The sequence below is a fragment of the Alosa sapidissima genome, chromosome 4 (assembly GCF_018492685.1).
Source record: "Alosa sapidissima isolate fAloSap1 chromosome 4, fAloSap1.pri, whole genome shotgun sequence".
Classification (NCBI taxonomy): domain Eukaryota; kingdom Metazoa; phylum Chordata; class Actinopteri; order Clupeiformes; family Clupeidae; genus Alosa; species Alosa sapidissima.
This window is the reverse complement of record NC_055960.1, coordinates 2,585,828-2,607,992: the sequence shown is the minus strand read 5'-3', so window position 1 is coordinate 2,607,992 and position 22,165 is coordinate 2,585,828. Positions and strand designations below refer to the sequence as shown.

General features: G+C 40.0%; 1 protein-coding gene and 1 long non-coding RNA gene across 3 annotated transcripts in view; both read left to right on the top strand.

Annotated features, from left to right (window-relative positions):
- Nucleotides 1–22,165, top strand: part of LOC121707435 (metabotropic glutamate receptor 7) — a 252,051-nt gene that overhangs the window by 105,291 nt on the left and 124,595 nt on the right. The gene's annotated exons all lie outside the window — the stretch shown is intronic.
- On the top strand, nt 1,694–21,404 carry LOC121707470. Its single transcript, XR_006031332.1, has 4 exons — nt 1,694–1,770; nt 5,783–5,790; nt 11,610–11,613; nt 21,394–21,404. It is a non-coding gene; the product is annotated as an uncharacterized LOC121707470 (long non-coding RNA).

The window sequence follows — 22,165 nt, the reverse complement described above, 5'->3', positions numbered from 1 at the left end:
AGAACAGGAGTTTTGTAAGTAGTAGGCTACTATCAAAAGCAACCTTAACTTTCGTTGGCCTTTCGAATGTCTTACTTCCACTTTCACGTCATTCACTTAAACTTTCCTACTTGCTAGATTTGACCAATTTTCCATAGCCTACGTGCACAAGTAGTTTGAGGTAAAAGTACTGATCTTCATCATCTCCCTGCTTGTTGACATCTTCTCATGTATGGTATTATTTCATGATTGCTAAACGTTTGATTCTTTTTAATGTTGTCATCAGTTAACTTCATTCAACTGAGCTTGTATGTAGGCTCTGCCATTCAGTTGTGGAGTGGACGTTCATAAATTGCGTTTATGGGCAGAGACAGGCGCAGTTTACACTAGTTTGATAAATACGACCAAAACTTGGGTCTGACAGCGTTCACAATCTGCGGTTTGTCCATGACGCTGATAACGCTACGTTCACAAATGTACGTACATCTGGCCCTCAGTCAACTAAAAGGGGACCAGAAAGAGGACCAAAACAAAAGGGGCTTACTTAATTTTGTATTCACATTGTGAGTTCATTTGAAAGAGGACTCAGATCTCTTTCTGGTGCACTTCAGCTCTGATGGGGCCTCAGTTTTCTTCATGTTCACACTATACCTTCTCTGCGGGCCTCAGACCTGCTTTGGATTATGGTATGGATAGTTGCTCTGTTATGTATTTTCATCATCATTCATTATCAGGCTGAAATAATTATCATAACCCATAATTGGTGTGGTGATTTAGTTTCATTTATTTTTCTGATATATCAATATTATATTTTCAGAATGAATTCTGAAAGTTCTTGCAAAGATCCTCTTGAACTGTCAGTCAACACGCCAGCCAATCACACTTTGTAATTCAGTGGTAGGCCCACCCCACCTAGTAATTGTTGCTATGTCCAACTTTAGCTTCTCGCGTCCAAAATGACAAGTGAACAGCAGCCCGTTAACTGCACTGCACAGTCTCTCGTATTATATTTGCAATTAGAGTTTGCCAAAGAGATAATTATGGAATGTTTTTTGTGACAAAATTAAATAAATAAATGAAATATGAAATCAATAAATGAAATATGAAATAAATATTTAAAAGTTGAAATAAATAAAAGATTAAATAAATAAATAAAAAGTTAAATAAATAAATAAATAAAATGTGAAATGAATAAATAAATAAAAGATTAAATGTAAAAAACATATATACATTGACATTTACATTTACATTCCAAATGCACGGTCATGCAATGTGCCATGAAATAAATAAATATGTCAGTCACCCATCAAGGCGGGACCTACTGTAACCACTGATTGCTGCCTGAAATAACACAACAATAAGTGATTCAGCTCTGAGTCAGACTGTACTGGCTTGCTACCTGTGAACCACACTGGACTAAGGACATAGCTCAGACTTGTATCATAACTCACGAAACATACAACAAGGATTTCATTCTAAATTCATACTTTTGGGAAGATATCAGGCGTGAAAGCGTTCTGTCATTTGATGGGTCTGTTTGCTGTGTCTGAGGGTTGATAGACATGCTATGTGCACATCTAGAGCTAGCGCTAACAGTTAGCACAAGCGTTAGCTAGTTATCGACATCTACAGAAAGCGAACTTCTATCTATGGCAAACGACTTTGCTATCGCTTTTATTTATAGTAAGGTGCCCAGACGTCCCAGTTAACTTCACTTGAGCTGAATTCACCTCATTTGTTATATGATACATAAACAATAAAGCTTGAGATGCCCATGCCGTGAACTCTTATGTGTGTCAGTGCCAGCTTGCTACATTGCCCAAGCAGTGTCCACAACTTTCCAGAGACTTTTTAGTTCTCAATATGAGGGTATAACTCAGCAGCCGACAAGGATTTTTGACAGCACTAGATGCTATGCTTTTACGTCCTGATAACTCACAGCTAAGAGTTAGCAACATAGAACAATCTTTCTAAATTAAAATGCCTAGGTTATGGCTGTTAGCAGTAGCACTAGCTTTTAGCTTTTATCAATGACTTTATTCTGATCAGCCAGTCATGCTCACAAAGTTTGATTTTTTTTTTCAGACAGCAACCAATCAGCGGCTAGGTCCTGCCTTGATGGGTGACTGAAGTATTTATTTATTTCATGGCACATTGCAAGACCGTGCATATGGAATGTAAATGTCAATGTCAATGTATATATGGTTTTTACATTTAATCTTTAATTTATTTATGTATTTTTTTATTTTTATTTATTTAACTATTTATTTAATCTTTTATTTATTTATTTCATTTATTGATTTCATATTTCATTTATTTATTTAATTTTGGCACAAAAAAACATTCCATAGATAATAGCCTAGCAGATCATGAAAAATGGTGAGCAATACAATCCAAAGTTTGCTGATTTCTGTTAGTTACAAATAGCTTGGATGAAAAGATAGTCAGCCTAACATTAATGCTAGAACACACTTGTTTGGCTGTAGCCAATTTAATGTTACAAATGTCTATAGGCCTACCATGATCCTACCACCTAATGATAATAGTTTATTTTAGGTTATATAATAAACAACATGCCTTCTGTTTTGGCAATGGCAAGTCAAGTAGGACAAAATAGGTTAGCCTACAATGAAAAATGTGAAAGAGAACTCAGGGCGATTTGTGTTGCACAATGCAATGCATTTGTGTTGATCAATGCACAGATAATGCAAACAATGCCCCAGAACAATGCCCCAGACAGGTGGTCTCAGTTCGGTTCATGTTAGAGGGGTCTGAGTTTGTTTGGCGTGTTCACATATTAGGCACAAAAATGCTGAGTCATCAATCTGAGTTTGTTTAAAAGTCTGAAATGGACCAAGGGCTCTATCGTGCACTCAAGCACAATTGACTTTGTGGACTGGCACTTTTGTCTTTCCTATTTTGCATTCAGCACATATTGGAATTTTCCCTCCACAGGTACATGTCGGTAAATTAGGAAATGCAATTGTGCCCACAGGGGCAGTTCAGCGAAAAGAGGCGTTCTGGCGCAAATGTTCCATGTTGATATTTTGCAGTTTCAGAAAACAATTCCGCCACAGACCAGGAACATCCTGGTCTAAAGTCTGTCGCGCAAATTCAGATGCTATTTTAAGGGTGCATGTATGGCCACAGGCCTGCAGGAATGAATGCTATGCACAACATTCAAAGCCTTGATAATATTTTTCCGTTTTCCCGGTTATGTTCATGCATTGGTCACCTAAAAAGTAGCTTATATAGTACAACATCTACATGCAATATCTTTACAACAACAAAGCCTAATTACAACCTATTCATTTGGACAACTTTATACAGCCCTATAAAGGCTAATGTTACTTTTAGTTTTGTTCCAATTTACCGTTGTGTATGGCTTTAAACATTGTGTGTGCTTTAACATCAGCCTAGTCTCTTAGTCCATTCTGGTCTCCGAATCGATCCAATTGCCTTTGCAATAGCTCTGCCCACTCCTTCAATCATGACGGGCAGCCTTACAGAGCTTTGGACAGCTGTCACCATTTTCTGAATTCCTCGATAAACCAGGGCAAAGCCTAATCCAATCAGCAAAAGACTTGTAATCATGGTTCCGAATAGGTAGATATCAGTGTCCTCCACGGAAAGAGCCGCCAGGCCCACGACCCGCCACTTCTCCCATGCGTCCATCATGTAGCCAGCTGCGAGCATTCTGGCTGGACAGTCAGGTTCCCCTGAACCCAAGCTTCTCGTCGAGAAGATGGTGTCAATTGCGTTGAGAGACCAGTTGATCAAATCCATGATTTTTAGTTTGGAGAGCAGTGTGGAGAGAGTCACTTAGAGTATAAGATAGTAGATCTGCTTTTGGCCCCCTCAAACAGCACTGGCCTCGGCCAAGGCCGCTGCTGGAAGAACAACTCCCTCGGAAGAGCACTGCAGTGAGACGCTCTTGCGTTCCTTCCCCCACTTCCCACAGACACCTGCTGATTGTTGACTCTGTCTGGTACCTGATCAAGGTTGTCTCCATGGCAACTTGCAGTATTATCGCTATGACAATCCTGAGGCACTAAGAGTGTGATGCCAGGCGAAGCGACTCTCCAGGCCTACACATACACAAACTCCTACACATATATACAGATATGCAGTTACCCCCCTCCCCCCACTACCCCCAATCCCTCGCCTTCGCGTTGTGTACATACATTGCGTAATATATGGACAGGTTGATGGTTAATTTCACTGGTACTTGTGACTATGTGACAATAAAGGGCACTACTACTACTAAGCATTATTCCAGCTGCGCTAAGGTTTTGACAAGCACCACAATTTTGCTTACCTTGTTGTTGTCCATCTGAAATAATTCCAAGCTTTGCTATGTTCCCTCCATCCTTTCGTTGTTTTCAAAAATGTTTTATATCCATGATGGCCTTGAAGTCTTGAGTTCTTGAGTGAATTAGCTTAAATCAGCTTATTATGTGCTGATAACCAGCAACCATAACATCAGAGGTAATGTTAGATTACATTGCAAAAATATCACCATGCATTCATAACCTTGTGATTCAGTGAGAGTGATCCCAAAACATCAGAAAGTATGTCTTTGTGACATTTCTGTATTACATTTTGTCAAGAAGAAAAATCAATAGCAAACTGTTCCCAACTGAACAGTCCTTGTAGCGCTGTGAACCACTCCTGGCTGTGCCTGGCAAATCCGCCATCATAATAGCAATCTGCTATGGAACAAGCGCGCCTATTGTTAAAGGGAATGTGAGATGACGCTCTGATTGGTTTATTACATGTTACGCCCAAACCACACCCATGAGTAATGTAGCTACTTCAGAGCACCCCATTTTAGATTTGCGTCGGGCGCAACAGTCATTTATCCCGCCGGTAAAACAGCAACAGCGCCCAAGATCCGCCCACAAAGCTACTTGCGCTTTGCGTTCGATACTTGTGTTTCAGATCGTTAAGATAGCACCCCAAGTGTGTAAAACTTCCCACCACCAGATTTCATCTAGTGTGAGACCTAGCTCCTTTTCCCAACCATCCTTAAGTCCTAAAAGAGGAGAAAGTTGAGATGAAAGAAAATCATGGATTGAAGAGATACTATTTTGTGATACTGAGGAGGACATGATATTTTCTAACATTTTTTTTCAGGTAATGTAAGAAATTTGGGTAACACTTTATTTTAATGTGTCGCTGTTACAGTGTACCTACCTAATTAGGTACAGTGGTACAACCTGTGTAACAACATGTACTATCAGGTACTATCATTGTACTTGCATTATGTATTTGTGGGTACCTACATATAGTTGTTACATTGTAATACTGAGTGCTTTTACAAAACTTTGCCAATTTGTCTAAATTTTCATCAGAGGCAAAGAGCTGACCTGAGACCTGCTGGATGGGGTAAATCTGGTCATGATAGATTTGATATACAAATCATTCTTAGCTCCAGTCAAGGCCTCATTGTCTTCAGTGTACATGTAACAGCTGTGCTGCTACAACCTTGTTACTCTTTGATACAGTGGAATAAACCTATTAAGTGTACCAGTTAATTACTTACATGTACATATGACATGTATGTTATGTCTTCGATGTCTTGGAACAGGTCTACTAATTCACATGTACTGTGTGGTGTAACAGCAGACATGTTTCAACACATCAATTACAGGATGCATGACATCACTGACAGGATGTATATAATATGTATGTACTTAACTGGTAATGTAAGTACTTAACTGGTACACTTTTATACTGGTTTATTCCACTGTATCAAAATAGTAATAAATGTGTACCAACACAGTTGATACATGTACTACAGTATGTAGGGTAATGGCAGACATGTTCCAAGACACCAATGACACAACATACATGTAATATGTAATTGTAAGTACTTAACTGGTACACTTCATTTTAATGGCTTTGTGACACTGTATCAAAGAGCAATAACCAACACAGTTGATATTAGACTATGTAGTGAATTAGTAGACCTGTTCCAAGACATCGAAGACACAACACAACATACATGTCATATGTACATGTAAGTAATTAACTGGTACACTTAATAGGTTTATTCCACTGTATCAAAGAGTAACAAGGTTGTAGCAGCACAGGTTGGAGCTAAGAATGGTTTGTATATCTATCATGACCAGATTTACCCCATCCAGCAGGTCTCAGGTCAGCTCTTTGCCTCTGATGAAAATTTAGACAAATTGGCAAAGTTTTGTAAAAGCACTCAGTATTTCAATGTAACAACTATATGTAGGTACCCACAAATACATAATGCAAGTACAATGATAGTACCTGATAGTACATGTTGTTACACAGGTTGTACCACTGTACCTAATTAGGTAGGTACACTGTAACAGCGACACATTAAAATAAAGTGTTACCGAAATTTGATACATACATGTTCTATATTTCAGTCTTGCACTTTAATTTAATGTTTATTGTCTATGGCTATGTCTATAGTATGTCTATGTCTGTATTTAAAGTATGTCTATGTCTGCATGGGAAAGTAAGAAACGAAATTTCAATTCTTTGTATGACCAGTGCATGTAAAGAAATTGACAATAAAAGCCAACTTGAACTTGAAATGAAGTGAATTGTGTTTCTGTGAAATTGCACAACTGGAAATATCTGAATAGACCTAGTTTTGAAATACCAAATTTCGTGACAAGGTCAGCAAAGTTTCTAAAGGTCTCATCTATGTAAAGGTCACTGAAAGAGACCAGGCCCATCCTATTCCAATGTGCAAATGTTTTGTTTATGTTTGAGGGTAAGAATAGTGATTGTTGCATATAGGAATAAATACAGAGGGGGATTTTAATCCATACTGATTTCTGAACTGCTTCCAAATTTTCAGTGAGTATTGGGAGGGCCGCATAAGAAGGGGTTCAAAAAGTAATGCAAGGAGTGAGGTTGAAGTACAAGAATTAGCTTACATAACACACCAGACAATATATGGGCTGTGGCACCATTTTCTTAGCATTTGAATGTTAGCGGCCCTATAATAAAACAACATGTTGGGTAATATAGTATACTCTTTTGATCCCGTGAGGGAAATTTGGTCTCTGCATTTAACCCAATCCGTGAATTAGTGAAACACACACAGTGAACACACAGTGAGGTGAAGCACACACTAATCCCGGCGCAGTGAGCTGCCTGCAACCACAGCGGCGCTCGGGGAGCAGTGAGGGGTTAGGTGCCTTGCTCAAGGGCACTTCAGCCGTGGCCCACTGGTCAGGGCTCGAACCGGCAACCCTCCGGTTACAAGTCCAGAGTGCTAACCAGTGGCCCACGGCTGCCCCATATAAGGCTAAACCTCCTGCCAGTTTGGGTCTCTCTAAAATTCTTTTCTGAATCCTGAGAGTCTTGCCAGCCCGACGATATAATGGTATCTAGTGATTTGAAAAACGATTTGGGAAGAAAAAGAATGAGGGTCTGAAAAAGAAATAGTTTTCGAGGTAGAACATTGATTTCGATGATTTCAATTCAGCCAACAAGTGAAAGGGGTAATGTGCGCCATCTTTGAAGGTCTGATTTGATATTTTCAGTCAGTTTTATGAAATTATTTTTATGAAGGGAATTTAGAGAATGGGAGATATTAACACCTCTATACTTAAAACCGCTGGGGGCAGAGCTCCTGGGGCGATGCAACAGGGAAACAAAGACTCTCAGCAATATTCAGTTTGTACCCTGAAAAAGTACAAAATGTCTTCAGCAGATTCACTATTTCATCCAGTTTACAGGGTCTTGCCAGGGCTGTACGTTAACTTTTTTTGCAAGTAGCACTGGTGCTACAGGGGTTAAAAGTTTTGTAGCACCAGCCACAAATTCTGTAGCATCGATATAAAACCTCTAAAACAATCACAAGTAGGGCAGTTCATCACAGTTCATCAATTGTGGTTGGGATCTAGGCCTACTGCAACTGGATTGATAAAAGCTCATGTAGTTGCAAACATCTCACCTGGCTACATTGAGTTTGAGATGAACAAAAGCTATCAGCATGATATGTTATTTGGTTGTTGTGTTTTTGTAAAAACAAAAAAAAACAATCCCTGACAGTTCCATGCAGATATGCTGAAGATTTTATTCCGCTAAGATTTAATTCACGTTTAGTTCATATTTCTAAGATTTTAGATTATAGTAACCCTACATTCAACCTTATTGTCATTGCACGAGTGAAATACCGTAATTACATCTAACCAGTGGTGCAAATGAGTAGGCTAACTGACATGTCAAACAGTGCACCCATGAAATGCATCCCTAGACTGTTCCATACACATAGGCTACAGTATGTAGCTTACTAAAGATAGCTGAAAGTGTTGTGAAGGTTTTTTTCGGAACCGATCTTGTATAGGTTATTAAGCACTACTAAGCGAGACTGTTGCGCATGAAGTGGGCTCATATTTGACAGATAGAAGCAAACGTCCCGGTGGACTTTTTTCTTCTAAGTTTTAGATCTGAATGGTGTTGTTTGGATACTAAGTTGTTCGTTTAAAACTGAACTAAAAATGCAAAGGCGATTGCCACAAACTTCTACCTCTGCTTGCCTAATCTAATCCCCTCAGCCCGGCCCGGTCGGAAGATACTTTCGCTTTAGGCTAAACATAGCTATCACTTGTTCGATTCGCGAGGATAATTTGCAAGGTGTTGTTTGATTTGGAGTTGGATTGTTTGGATACTAGGCCTACAAACAAGTAGACATACTTTTTAATCGCGTAGACTGCAACTAAGTTGAAATCAAAGTAGCCTACATCAATTCCCCGCTCACAGAAGTAGTCTATACACACTTCAAACAAACAAACAAGCGTTTCACCGGGAGCCTACACCGGGCACGTGAAGAGCTCCGTTCGCGACACGCAAAAAACAGAAGACGGTCTATTTTTTTTTTTTACGTAGCCTACGTGCCTCTCTCACATCTGGTGTAGCCAGTTGCACTGATCACAGTAGAAGGTAATTGATGTAGCCTCCATGTCAGTCTCACACACATGCATTGTATTGCCATAAGCAAAACTGTGTTTGCAGAATTCGTTTTGACGCTTGCTACAGGGGCATATAACAGGCGAGTCAACTCAGTGAGTTGACAGTTTTGAAAACGAACGTTTTCAAAGGGTTGTTTTAGGACATGTTTGAGTAGCCTAGAGTATGCCTGTTGGCAGCCACTCTGAGTAGGCAAAGGCGATTCAAAACGAGTCAGAAAAGTCGAGACAGGGCCAATCGTCAAAATTTCGGTGTCCACCACTCTAGTTCATCCAAAACAAACCAGAAAAGGGACTCAAAGTGCTAAAGTGCCGGAATTTTCCTTTAAGTTTGCCGAACTTAGTTATAGGCTACAGTCAACTACGGGCAGCTTAATAGGGTTAGTTCGTAACGCAAACATGGCAGTCGTCTACACATATCCTGCCCCTTCCACCGCCAAACGTTGACATGTGTTGTGATCTCACAGAAGGAGTGAGGTTGATGTTGCGAAGCCTTGCGCACGTGCAGTTCTGCCTGAAATAGATGCCCGATAAGTGCCCAAAATGCGTTTCAAAATGGCCGTTGAGTGGAGGGACTTGCCTAAAAGGACTTTGCTGTGACTACGTTTGTGACACTTCTGTTAGTAAACTGGAAAGAGCAAAAAATAGGTATGTACTGTAATGGTCACCTTAATCCCATCAACACACAAATAACTCTCACATCAACCTTATTTTGTGCCTTTTATTCATATTTGTTTAAAGATGTAGTAAGTAGGCTTACAAGCCCTTTTTGCTTCCCACTTCGATACAGCTCCATAGGTTTCCATTCAAAAGGTCATCTTCTTTTTTGTATGTGCAGCACATACAAAGTTCCCAGATATGCCGGTTGTAAGTATCTCTATCCCAACACTCTTTAACTGTTTTTACTGGTAGCCCACCTACTTAACCACAATTTGTAGTGGTATACCCAACACCATTAACTCATTGAGTGCCAAAAACGTAATATTACATTTTTCCTTCCCATGCGTTGAGTGTCAAAAACGTAATATTATGTTTTTAGCTTTTTTTTTTAATTACGAAACTAGACACTCTAACACACCTTATATGTGATTTTGGGAACTCTGTGATGAATGGAAATGAAATATATGACGATCGAAAACTCATGAAAACGCAAGATCTGGACATTTTATCTGGACGTTTAATCTTAACTCGGCTTTTGATGGTTGCCGCTTTGTTTCAAATCAGTCACTGATTAGCCTATCAGTGACATGCACGCCAGGTCAAAATCCGGTCATTTATTTTCGTAGGTTTATCACTAGGTGGCAGGTCTCGTTAGATCTCTTCCCAGAAACTTTGCAGGCAACACTTCTCAGGTCATAAAAGATGCAATATCTCCATTTCTAGAAAAAAAACAGGGATTTTGATGAAAACTAGCCACTGTTTAGCTTGGGATTTCTCAGGAACAGAGGTGTGTAGAAATACATGGGGAGCTTAAAGTCTCACCTTTCAAACGAGCCATTGTATTTGTTCATAGCTATAACACAGAATATGCTGCGGCTGTACAAAAATCATCAACAATGGTCTAGATTGCTGGCACTCTAGGACAAAGCTTCCGAAAACAGCTTGGCATTCAATGAGTTAAAAATGAAACTGTAGGTGAAAAGGAACGTCTTAACATCACCACAGTCATGATTAACTGATTTGTTTATCAGTGCTGGCAAAGAGAACAGATAATTAGGACGTATGTCTCACATCTTCAATAGACATTAAAAGCCAGCAGAGTTGCTTTGTTTGTATGGCCAGATACAGTTACCATGACAAGAGGTATCAGAGAAACACATTCCCAATTACTCTGAAGCTAGAATAACTGTTTGTGTTGCAGTGCTGTTAAACAATTTTCACATGTTGGTATAGCTCAAGAAGTGCTTCCCTTCCTTATGTACCACACATGTTGCCGTGGGGCCACAGTGCTTTCTTCCTCCCCACTACTGCCTGGAATCAAAGCTGTGTTTAAATAGTCTGACCTATTTAGGCTCTCCTCTGTGATTTGCAGGCCCCAAAGAACAATTCATTTTTCATTTTCAATGTCCAGGCAACCCTTTTCTGTTGCCTGGTTCCCTCTTTTTGTCTCCTTACCTTTTTTGCAAGTGTGTGTGTGTGTGGTCTTATTTTTAGGTCTCATACTCTTTCCTAATCGTTGTCCACTGTTTGCATGCATCATGTTTCATTCACAGGGTTTGACAATGTACAGTGTTTCCCACAGAGTTGGATTCAATATGTGGCGGTAGCTGACTTGGACAAGGGGGAGGGGGGGATTGTCTTAATAGTGTATAGGTCTAATTGAGTGCTTGTCAGTTTAGGACGTTCGTGAGGGAACCCTTGCCATTTTAACACAGTTGAAAGGCTGCTGATGTGTGGATGCAATTTATAATGTTTTCTACGTAGTTAGTTAAAATAAAGGTTCATACTTCACCTTGGGACAAACACTTTTGAGTCTTGGAAAACACTTTTCCATTTACATCGGGATTTTGCAAACATTCCGTGTCAGAGTCAATAAAATGAGCCCTGCATGAGTAACCTAGTCAAAATTGACAAGCAGCTGTAACTAAGAATGCTAAACTCGACATCCAAACAGTATTCTAACGTTAGCTTTGAGATGCGGCTTTATTGCAAAGCTTAACTTAGTTTAGTCTCCTCAACGCACTATAATAAGACCTTAGCAGAGTTAACTTGACTGCAGCAGTTTTGAACAAATTTGCCAGCATGGTCACGATGCTAAGCGGATTTAAAGGAATTATCCGGAGTAAAATGCACTTTAGATCAATTTAGATGATTGGGAGTACATACGTTGAGTTGACATCAAAATCATGTAATTCGGATGTGTTTTGAGAAAGTTCAATTTTACCGTTTTTAGTCAAAACTCGTTAGACTGGAAGTGACCAGGGCATGTCATTTCGCCGCTACAAAACGCTATTTATATACCTCTTGTTTTCATAAATAGCATCAGCTGTAGAAGATATGAGTAGTGCAAATAGGAAAATAAATTGCTTAGACCATAATTAACACCATAGTCAACACTCTCAAAACTTGTGGAAGTTTGTACAGATGAATGGATCAATATCATGTCTTAAACCATTAATCCAGGCTAGATTCTAGACAACATTTAAACAGGACATATGTCACAATATTTGATTTGTGTTACACTTCCATCCAGCACAAAATTGTTTCCTTTTATAGCCACTTCTGAAAAGGCTTAACGTGTTGAACGTTTTATGGGGAACTGATATACAAAAAGACTGTAAGTGGGTTGTGTAATGGTTTGGGTTGACAAAGGCCTCTATTGAAACAGTGTTTTGTGTATAAGCCTGCTCCCTGTGGCCATTGGATACTCATTTGTATTTACTGAGGCCCTGTATGAAGTCAGAAAACCTTTTCTGGTTTTATTTGCTTGTAGTAGCTATTTCTTTGTTTCTTTTCTGTATTCTCAAGATGGCAAGAATGGAAAGGGACAGAACAAGTAAATGGGCAAACGAGTTCTGGCACTTAAAATTCTCCCATGTAGCCTACATTCTCCCTAAGGCTCCTGTTCATTTGCTATTTGTGGCATACAGTATTTCTGTTCTTTACTAAGATAAATCGCCAAAAGATTTTGTATGCCTCTTCTGTGCCTTTCAATTATCTTTCTTTCTGAAAACAAGCTGCAGTGACCATAGTGTTAACAATAGCCTAACAATGTCAGAATGACACTTTGTGACTGCAACAGAAGTGTGTGAAAATGGAATACAGAAGACGCTAAACTCACTGTAATTCTAAATGCAGCCTTGAAACCATTCTGCTTACTCATATCTGACTGATCATAGGGTAACCTATGATCATAGGCTAACCTTGTGTTTTTCAGATTTAATACTTCAGGAATGAGGTAATATTTCAGGATATTGCACATGCCGGGAAATCAACATAGACTAACATAAAAATTATAACTTAGATCAATATTTTCTTATGGTACCCTCCTCACCAGTGCTGTAGTGATTGGACAGGCTGTTGAGTAGTTTGGTATTCATGCTCTTCATGTTGGTGGCCAGTATTTGAGGGATGATCTGATGACCATTCATCAGATCTCAAATCAAGGACTCATTCCAAAATACACCCTAATCTGGATGATCCTGTACTCATTTGGCAGACCCTACAGACCATTACAAACTCCACCTATAATCCCCCTCCTATATCTTCTCTATACCTCTATCTTACAGCACTGCATTGTGGTCATGTATCGCTTCTTATTCTTTTTAAATCATCAGTAAAACTTTTATCTATCCTCAGGGCAGAAAGAACACATCATTCTCTTATGGTGTGCTTAAAATAGTATTTATTTGTATGTATTCATTCATTATTTCTGCTTTTGTTGATTGATTTGTAAATTGAATATGACCAGTAGCACATTATTATGTATATCTATATTTGACAGTACCTTGATATCAATATGATTATACTCCCAGTTTTATAGGCACCTTGCCATTGTTTATGTGTCTGTTTATGTTTATGTGCCTACATCATGTGTCAAATATTCATTATTTGTTAGTGTATTTTTTAGTGTATGCTTGTTAGTGTACAATTATAGACACACACTGGATTGCAAAAGTATTCAACCTCCTGCAAAGCATCACTGTTTTCTTGTTTAACCCTATGGGGCCATTGTAGGCAAAGTGCGTCCAAATTCACACTCATTCTTCTATGAATCTCTTATTGGGGGCCTAGCAGCGAAGCTGCGAAGGCACCCATTGAGTTACTAGCTTTTCCTATTATTATACTTCCGCCATTGAAGTCTATGGCAGCCCATAGAACGCCTGGCTAAAAAGTGCTGAAATTTGGCAGAAAGTTTCGGGACACTTCACTGAGCACTCCCGCTAATTTACGGATCTCGAAACCCAGCCGTCTAGCGCCACCAACAGGTCAAAATTTGGTCGAAAATTGAACCGCTGGGTCGAAAGTTATGAAATTTGGCGCACTGATTCAGGACCGTCCCATGATCACTCTCACCAATTTACAGAACTCTATGCCCAACACTCTAGCACCACCAATGGGTCAAAACTGGGTTGCATTCACGCATGTGACCATTGAACGGTGCATCCGATTTTCACAAATCAGGCACTGTTGGAGTCACTAGACCGACCTGAGTTCAATGACTCCTATTACGTCACTTTCCGCCATATTGGACTTCCGCCATATTGGATTTAGTCCAAACTCTACGAAAAGTTTCAGCGTTCACAAATTTCATCCGATTTTCACGGATCTTGGCGGAGATGATCTTCTGCCCGAGCTGCACAAACGATACTTGTCAGATTTTTCAATTTCATTTTTGTTTGCCCGTGACAGCCAATCAAATATGGTGATGAACCCGCCAAACAGGAAGTGGACTAACATCTCTGTGACGCTTTGAGTTAACATAACAAAACTCGATACCATTAGTCAGGACACTGTCCCAATCACTCACAGCAATTTTTATGCATATACATTGAACACTCTAGCGCCACCACCAGTTCAATGCTGGACATGCGTTCATGCGCGTGATCCTTGACTCTTTTGTCTGATTTTCACAATTGAGGTAGTGTCTGAATCCTTGGACCATACAGAGTTCATCGACCCCTATCCTATCACTTTCCGCCATATTGGACCTCCGCCATATTGGATTTAGTCCAAACTCTACGAAAAGTTTCAGCGGTTACAAATTTCATCCGATTTTCACAGAACTTGTTGGAGATGATCTTCAGACTGAGCCGCACAAACAATACTTGTCAGATCTTTTAATTTAATTTTTGTTTGCCCGTGACAGCCAATCAAATATGGCGATGAAGCCACCAAACAGGAAGTGGGCTAACATCTCGGCTATGCTTTAATGTATGAAGTCCAATCTTGGTACAGGGACTTGGTATCTTATTGTGAGGACGCACTACAAAATTGACATCATGTGGCCTCTATAGGGGGCGCTGCAATACAGGAAGTGAGCTCGTATCTCAGCAACACTTTGATGTACGAAGTCCAAACTTAGTACAGGGACTTGGTATCTGATTGTGATGACGCAATAGGAAATTGGCATCATTTGGCCTCTATAGGGGGCGCTGTAATACAAGAAGTGAGCTCTTATCTCAGCAACACTTTGATGTATGATATCCAAACTTGATACAGGGACTTAGTAGCTGATTGTGAGGACATGCAAGGAAAGCGGTCTCATTTAGCCTCAAGGGGTGCTGTAATAAAAAAAAGTGAGCTCACATCTCAGCAACTCTTTGGTGTATGAAGTCCGGGGACATGGTAGCTGATTGTGATAACGGACAAGGACATTGGTGTAATTTTCACCTTTAGGAGAACTATAATAAAGTAAATGAGCTTATTTCTTAGCCATTCTTTATCCAATTGCAATCAAACTTGCTGTGAGTGCTTGCTCATGCCATGGCAACGCCATTCCTGTTATAGCGCACTGCTTGGCCCCCACATTGCTGCTTGCAGCTATATTTTCTCCTTGGATCTACACAAATAAGAATTGGAGTGTGGTAACATGCCGTTTGGATTTAATTATGTGGTTTATGGGTTCTACTGTATTTGGAAGGCTATACAATTCAGTGGGCTAAACTAGTGATGCTGTCCATTTTTTAGGCCTGCTTTATTCATGTAATAATGACACTGGCTTCTGAAAGTGAAAGCCCTACCATATACCTGTGCACTTAATTCAGGTGATATTGCCAATTAACTGATCCACCTGTCGTAAGAATTGTGCTAACTAGTCAGCTGGTTTAGTGAATGGTGGGTGGAGTTTTGCACCAATGATCTCCACATTATCCGTGGGCCAACAATGGGAGTTGCCATGACACTTCAGTATTCAGTATTTGTTTTTCTATTTCCGGCCAAAGCTGCGTTGTATTGATTTTAATGTGATGGTAGACTGTGCCTGATGCATCCTAAGCCATGTAATAGTAAATGTATGTTTGGTAACACTTTATTTTAATGTGTCGCTGTTACAGTGTACTTACCTAATTAGTGGTACAACCTGTGTAACAACATGTACTATCAGGTACTATCATTGTACTTGCATTATGTATTTGTGGGTACCTACATATAGTTGTTACATTGTAATACTGAGTGCTTTTACAAAACTTTGCCAATTTGCCTAAATTTTCATCAGAGGCAAAGAGCTGACCTGAGACCTGCTGGATGGGGTAAATCTGGTCATGATAGATTTGATATACAAAGCATTCTTAGCTCCAGTCAAGGCCTCATTGTCTTCAGTGTACATGTAACAGCTGTGCTGCTACAACCTTGTTACTCTTTGATACAATGGAATAAACCTATTAAGTGTACCAGTTAATTACTTACATGTACATATGACATGTATGTTATGTCTTCGATGTCTTGGAACAGGTCTACTAATTCACTACATAGTACTGTACATATATCAACTGTGTTGGTACACACTTATTGCTCTTTGATACAGTGGCATAAACCCATTAAAATGAAGTGTACCAGTTAAGTACTTACAATTACATATTACATGTATGTTGTGTCATTAGTGTCTTGGAACATGGCTGCCATTACCCTACATACTGTAGTACATGTATCAACTGTGTTGGTACACATTTATTACTCTTTTGGTACAGTGGAATAAACCCATTAAAATAAAGTGTACCAGTTAAGTACTAACATCTACATATATACATCCTGTCAATGATGTTATGCATCCTGTAATTGATGTTTTGAAACGTGTCTGCTGTTACACCACACAGTACATGTGAATTAGTAGACCTGTTCCAAGACAAGACCTGTTCCAGTTTATTCCACTGTATCAAAGAGTAACAAGGTTGTAGCAGCACAGCTGTTACATGTACACTGAAGACAATGAGGCCTTGACTGGAGCTAAGCATGCTTTGTATATCAAATCGATCATGACCCGATTTATCCCATCCAGCAGGTCTCAGGTCAGCTCTTTGCCTCGATGAAAATTTAGGCAAATTGGCAAAGTTTTGTAAAAGCACTCAGTATTACAATGTAACAACTATATGTAGGTACCCACAAATACATTATGCAAGTACAATGATAGTACCTGATAGTACATGTTGTTACACAGGTTGTACCACTGTACCTAATTAGGTAAGTACACTGTAATAGCGACACATTAAAATAAAGTGTTACCGTATGTTTTCTATCAGTCATTTTCATATGGAATACCCATATTTAACATTTCCAAAAGAAATATAAGTTGAAGAATCTTCTGTAAACAGAATGGACGGAAGATAAAAAACAGATGAAAGTACACTGCAAAAAATAAAATCTAACCAAGTGTTACTGATCTTATATTAACATAAAAAATGATTTTTTTATAGCGCTCTTTTCTAGCGCTCTCTGGAAAGATAATTTTTACTTAATTTAAGAAGACTTTGACTATTTTATCTTAAGGAGTCTTAAGACAAGTTTACTCAATGCACTAGCAGACAAATTTGCTTGTTTTCAGGATGAGATGTATAGTACCGGTGTGTACAGAGGGGGATTTTAATCCATACTGATTTCTGAACTGCTTCCAAATTTTCAGTGAGTATTGGGAGGGCCGCATAAGAAGGGGTTCAAAAAGTAATGCAGGGAGTGAGGTTGAAGTACAAGAATTAGCTTACATAACACACCAGACAATATATGGGCTGTGGCACCATTTTCTTAGCATTTGAATGTTAGCGGCCCTATAATAAAACAACATGTTGGGTAATATAGTATACTCTTTTGATCCCGTGAGGGAAATTTGGTTTCTGCATTTATCCCAATCCGTGAATTAGTTAAACATACTCAGCACACAGTGAACACACAGTGATGTGAAGCACACACTAATTCCGGCGCAGTGAGCTGCCTGCAACAACAGCGGCGCTCGGGGAGCAGTGAGGGGTTAGGTGCCTTGCTCAAGGGCACCTCAGCCGTGCCTACTGGTCGGGGTTCGAACCGGCAACCCTCCGGTTACAAGTCTGAAGCGCTAACCAGTAGGCCAGTATGCCATGTAGCGCTAACCAGTAGGCCATGTCTTAAAGGACAAGTTCGGTATTTTACACTTAAAGCCCTGTTTTCAGATAGTTTATGATTAAATAGAACGTTTAAGATTGAAATTTGGACACATGCTGCTGTCCTGAGAATTTTCGGTTTCTGTGGTAGCACCCCCCCCCCCACCTTCACAACGCTGCATAGGTGCACTGGAACAATCTTTCTAAAACGCATTAAACTTTCGTTTACAAAGACGCGAAACTCACCGAGTGGTCAAGGGTGTTCACTGATCTGCCTGACTAGCTGCTCACACAAAAATCGCTGCAAAAGATTCTTTCCAACAGGTTTTATCGTAGTTTTTGTCCAACTCCACTGACTTGTATTGGATGTGCTGTGAGGTACTGGCATTACTCCGCCGCCGGAAACGGATACGGGGTTGTTTGTATTCTTTCTGTAGTCTTATGAAGTCGCGGTATCGTAGGCTACGCTATAAAAATTATTGTCATGTCCATGGCTAATGCTAAAATGTCTTGGAACTTGCACGATGTGAATGATAGCCTACGTGAATCATTACGTTTTCATCATGAAAGTTCCACAGCCAAAAAAATAGTAAAGGCCCGTACACACTGAGTCCGATTTTTCGGACGAAATATTCGCACGAAATTACGCAGCCTATTAAACACATGCATTCGTATTAGTCTGTACACACCGAGGACGAAATTCATTGCGATTAAAAACATTTTCGCAACGGTCTCATTTCATGCGAAATTTCGCATGCAAAAAAGAGCTTTGACCAATCAAATAATGATTTTGCAGGGTTCCATTGATGTCACAATAGAACGACGAGCAGAAAAAAAGCTGATAGATTGGGTGATCCTACTGCTCACGATGACTAGTCTCCTTAATATGCCTAGGCTATATGCCAAAGTTACAAAGAGTTTACGTTACAGTAGACTCTCTCAGGTGTTCAAGAGTACTCCTTAACGTAGTGCGAACTCCTTACAGACAGCTTTCCCCACTTCTTACCACCGTCCCATTTTACACTCAACCAAAAAGAATGAAATCTCACTACAGCAGTGAACAGAGGGCTTCTCACTGCACATATTTGCAATGAAAAAATACAACATGCATTCATGGAAATGGAAGTTTTAAGTAGGTCATGATGGGCTATGCTGCTGACAACAGCATTATGTCCAGGGTTAGGCTACCACTATCGTAATTTTGCCTCACATTTCCTGGTTAGAATCTGGTTGCGTGTGTGTTGTGTAGTGGGGTGGGTATATGGGTGCACTAATGAGCCCAACCAACTTATGTGTTCCGTCAGTGGTTCGACTGCACATTTATCACAATAGCACAAGTAGAATAGACAAGGGATGGGAAGGATGGCCGTAAGCTTTAATTTCCCCAGCACCTCTCAAGCCAATGCACGGTTCCATGAATGATCAAGGCTATAATCTGTTTCAAATCTTGATGATTTTTTTTTCTTACTGAAAGTCGCTGTGTGAACCTGTGTGACGTGAGTGCGAAATAGAATGCGAAATATTAAAATAATCGCATAGGACTTGGAAAATTTCGCACACAAATTTTTCGCACTGTTATTTCGTATCAGATCTGGTGTGTACGGGCCTTAGGCTTATGATGTGAAAATGACAGGTTATGGACATAACAAATAAGTTCATTTTCCGCCTGTTACAAACGTTACGTTACAAAATGTCAACCTTACCCCAAGTTCTTCCAACTCTGTCGTCCCAGGAGGTAATGTGGGAACCGCTGTATTTCTCAGGCGAAAGAGCTTTTTGGCCGATTTCTTTCGACCTCCAGCTAAGTTCAGTAAAATGCAGACCGCAGAGACACGGTGATCAGCTTTCTGCAGATCCTCAACAGGTGTGCTCACATCCAACCCCAGCAACTCCAGCCACAACTTTAGCCTTTTTGGATCGTTGAAAGGAAGTCTGTGACCACTTTTTTGCCACAAATTTTCCCGTAATTCGGAACTGCACAAAATCGCCCCATTTTTAGCTGTCTGTTGAAAAATACTTCAAGACAGCGATCTTCTGCTACTTCTGTGTATTCAATGAAATGCCAGTGGTTTGCTTGTAATTGACAAGTGTACAGTGTAAGGTGCATTATCACCACCAACTGGGCTGGAGTGTCTATTATTCAAGCTCTCAACGGAAGAATGTACGGGTGTGAGGCTTTTGGAAAAATAGCTCCACAGTTTTACAACGAATGGTAAAACACCTGTTGGAAAGCATCTTTTGCAGCGATTTTTGTGTGAGCATATCAGTGAACACCCCTGACCACTCGGTGAGTTTCATGTCTTTGTAAACGAAAGTTTAATGCGTTTTAGAAAGATTGTTCCAGTGCACCTATGCAGCTTTGTGTGTGTATGTGTGTGTGTGGGGGGGGGTGCTACCACAGAAACCGAAAATTCTTAGGACAGCAGCATGTGTCCAAATTTCAATCTTAAACGTTCTATTTAATCATAATGAAAACAGGGCTTTAAGTGTAAAATAGCGAACTTGTCCTTTAAAATAAGTCATACTTTTCTTAAATTAAGTCAAATGATTTTACGAGGAAGTGCTAGGTAAGTCTATACTGAAAACAATACCAACTAGATTTTTTTTATCTTGATATAAGATTACTAACACTTGGCTTGATTGTATTAGATAAGCAGTTTTGTAGTTATATTACATTATATGAAAAGCAACCATACCATGAACGATGCAATACATTTCTTATAAATATAAATATATTCACTATATATCGGATCATAGAAAAATTAACAGTAAACATTACATTACATTACATTTGGCTGACGCTTTTTTACCAAAGCGACTTCCAACACGGGAAACAATCAAGGTAGAGTGCTATAAGGACAAGTTAGTGCAGCAGTAAGTGCTACTTCCATACCATCAGTGGCAGTTGTAGTCAGTTGGGATATGTGCTAGAATTAGCAAGTCTAGTTGCAGGTAGTGCTACAAGAGGAGCTACTCTCTGAAGAGCTGGGTCTTCAGGAGTTTTTTGAAAGTAGAGAGGGATGCCCCTGCTCTGGTAGAAACTGGTGGTGCGTTCCACCAACGGGGAATAACAGATGAGAAAAGTTTGGATTGTCCTGAGTGTACAGGTGGCAGAGCCAGACGTCATTTATCTGAGGAGTGCAACAATTGTATAGGTTATATATGTCTGTATAAGGGAATTCAAGTAAGTGGATGAAGAACCGGAATTCTTTGTAGGCAAGCGTTAGTGATTTGAATTTGATGCGGGCGGCTCTAGGTAGCCAGTGTAGCTCGTGAATAATGGGGTAACGTGCCCTTTTGTGTTGGTTGAAGACCAGGTGTGCCACTGCGTTCTAGATCACCTGAAGGGGTTTAACTGTGCAAGCTGGGAGATCTGTTGTGGCGTTACAGTATAACTATGGCCTGTACCAGGAGTTGGGTATCATATTAAGTCAGGTAAGGTCAGATTTTTCATATGTTGTAAAGTGCGAAACGGCACGACTGGGCGACCGAGGCATGATCGGAGAAGGTTAGTTGGTTATCGAGCATTACTCAAATTTCATGTGTCATCTGCATAGCAGTGGTATGAGAAGCCATGCGAATGGATAATCGGACCCAGATAAGTGGTGTAGATAACAAAGAGAAGGGGCCCCAGCACTGAGCCTTGGGGGACCCCTTTGCTGAGATAGTGATGTGCAGACAACCTAGATACTGTGTTGGGCTCCAGAACAAACATCAATAGCACCACCATCTTGGTGGGGGCAATGGAGGAGGCCAATGGAGAAACAGGTATCTTTGACTAGAAATGAGACAGGTGTCACCTAATATAACTTGATGGACAATGCGGTATATATGTTTCTAATATCTATGGCTGGTCTTATTTCTAGCATGCACACGTTTTCAGCGCAGCTCAAGCCATGCCTGAGACGTGCGTGTCATACAGTGTGCACGCTCTAACCTGTTAACATGGTTATGGAACGTGGAAATGAAAACAGACAGGTTACGCAGCTGACATGCAGTAGCCACGTTTGCGGTCTGAATAAAGCGATTGTAGAGTTGCAGTGTTTTCCACAGAATTGGATTCAATTTGTGGCGGTAGCTGACTTGGACTACACTACTTGGGCTGACTTGGACTACACTACACTACCAAGATCGTCTTGGTAGTGTATAGGTCTAATTGAGTGCCTGTCACTTTAAGACGTTTGAGGGAACCCTTGCAATCCTTATATTTAA